Below are 2,409 nucleotides of genomic sequence, written 5' to 3'. Positions count from 1 at the left end.
GCACTCTCATTCAACATAGTTCTGGAAACTTTAGACAGAGCAATTAGACAAGTGAAAGGAATAACCAGAATAATGATAGGAAAATAAGGGGTTAAATTGTCATTATTTACAGATGACATGATCCTCTACATTGAAGACACCAAAAACTCCACTAAGAAACAGCTAGATTTAATAGGCCAATTCAGTAGCATAGCTGGATATGAAGTCAGTACTCAGAAATCAATAACATTCCTGTACAAAAAAAACTTACTGAGAGAGAAATTAGGGAAGCAACACCTTTCACAACAGCATCCAAAAACAAAAAGCAAAACAAAACAAAACAACCCCAAAAGACCTAGGATCAATGATGTAAAAGACTTTTATCTTGAAAACTATACTATTTTGAAAACAGATTGAAGCAGATATCAGAAAATGGAAGAAAGCCCTTGTTTGTGGATAGGAAGAACCAATATCGTGAAAATGGCCATAATTCCAAATAGTGTATGTCACAGAATTAGAGAAAACAATCCTAAAATTCATTTGGAACCAGAAGAGACCTAGAATAACAAAGGCAATGCTTGACAGCAAAGCCAAGGCAGGAAGAATCACAATCCCTTACTTGAAATTGTATGATAAAGCTGCTGTGATAAAAACAGCATAGGTACTCATGTTAGCAGCACATATGCTAAATTTGGAATGATAGAAGATTATCATGGCCCCTGCACAAGGATGACATGCAAATTCATGAAGCACTCCATATTAAAAAATAACAGCATAGTGCTGGCAAAAGTTAAAAACTATCTGAAGATCAATAGAGCACATTAGAGGATGAAGAAACAACTTCAGACTTACTCAGCCACTGTATCTTTAACAAACGGGCCAAACACATTCACTGGCAGAAAGATAGCCTCTTTAATAAATGATGCTGTAAAAACTGGCTCTGCACATACAAATTAAAATTGGACCCATAGCTTTCACCATGCACCAAACTACATTTAAGATGGCTCAAAGATTTAAGCATTAAAACAGAAACATTAAATCTGCCAGAAGGGGCTGGTGAGATGGCTCAGTGGTCTAAAGCACCTACTTAGAACAAACTTAGCAAAACACAGGGACCGCGGTTCAATCCCCTGGCACCACATGCCAGCCAGCCCTGCCCCCTGGTGGGCTGAGCTGGCCACACACCGACACAAAATAAATAAATAAATATTTTTTTAAAAAAATAAATAAATCTGCCAGAAGATAGGATAGGTAAAATTCTTGACACTGGTGTAGGCAAAGACTTTATGAATGAAAAAAAGAAAACACTGGGATCTTATTAAAAATGTTTTTACAGCAAGAGAAACCACCAATAAAGTAAAGAAAAAACCCATAATGTGGGAAAAAATGTTTGCCAGCTGTTCCTCAAAAGATTACTAAGAAGAGCATATGAAGAACTAAAAAAAAAGAAAAATCAGACCTCCCAAATTTGAAGACCCACCCAATCCAAAAATGGGCATCTGAGATGAGCACACACTTCTCAGATGAAATGCAAACAGCAAATATATGTATGAAAAAATATTCAATATCACTGGTCATCCTAGAGATGCAAATTCAAACAATACTGAGATTCCATCTCACCCTGGAAAGACTGGGTATTATCAAGAAATCAACAATAAATGCTGATGGGATTGTAGCAGAAAAGGAATACTTCTCCACTGTCAGTGGGAGTGAAGACTGGGAATCAATGTGGAGATTCTTCAAAAACCTAGGATAGGAGGTCCCATTTGAACCAATTATTCCCTTTCTGGGAATCTTCCCAGAGGAATTTAAAACATAACACCGTGACATATGTGCCTGGATGTTTCTAGTGGCACAATCAGTCATATCTAAAGCGTGGAAACTAACTAAAATGCCCATCAACTGAGGAGTGGATAAAAAAGTAGTGTTTTTATGCAATAGAATAATATTCAGTGATAAAGAATGATAAGCTAGAGACTTTTATAGGTAAATGGATGAAACTCAAGACCATAGTATAAGTGAAATAAACCGAATAACATGTAAACATTGTATTGACTTCTAGTGTGAGAAGCTGAGAGTAAATAAGATTCTGAATGAACAATAGATATTGTAAATGAGAAGAAACGTTCAAAGAAAAACTTGGATGAGGTAATGTAGAAAAGAAGGAAGAAAAATGTCTGTGATAGTTAAGATAGTTATACTACTAATTTCTCTTAGTTCATTGAAAAGGAAGATTTGTGGTAATATCGTTTGGCCAATTAAACACAAATATCTTGTACTCTGAGTAACTGAAAAATAGCAATATGCAATGTATTAACCATTGTTATTCTATTATCTTGTTTTGATTTTTTTCTCTTTAAAAAGAAATTAAAATGGATGCTAGTTTCTTTCTCTTGTTTCAAATGGGATACTTGATGTCAAAATCTCTTA

The 2,409-nt window shown here is 35.1% G+C and overlaps 1 non-coding gene across 1 annotated transcript; it reads left to right on the top strand.

Annotated features, from left to right (window-relative positions):
• The first annotated feature begins 640 nt into the window (after positions 1-640).
• LOC111813929 lies at positions 641-743 on the top strand. The gene has a single exon (XR_002819049.1). It is a non-coding gene; the product is annotated as a U6 spliceosomal RNA (small nuclear RNA).
• The last annotated feature ends 1,666 nt before the right edge of the window (positions 744-2,409 follow it).

The sequence above is a fragment of the Octodon degus genome, unplaced genomic scaffold, assembly GCF_000260255.1.
Source record: "Octodon degus isolate 3935 unplaced genomic scaffold, OctDeg1.0 scaffold00240, whole genome shotgun sequence".
Lineage (NCBI taxonomy): Eukaryota > Metazoa > Chordata > Mammalia > Rodentia > Octodontidae > Octodon > Octodon degus.
This window is presented reverse-complemented; position numbering and strand designations above follow the sequence as displayed.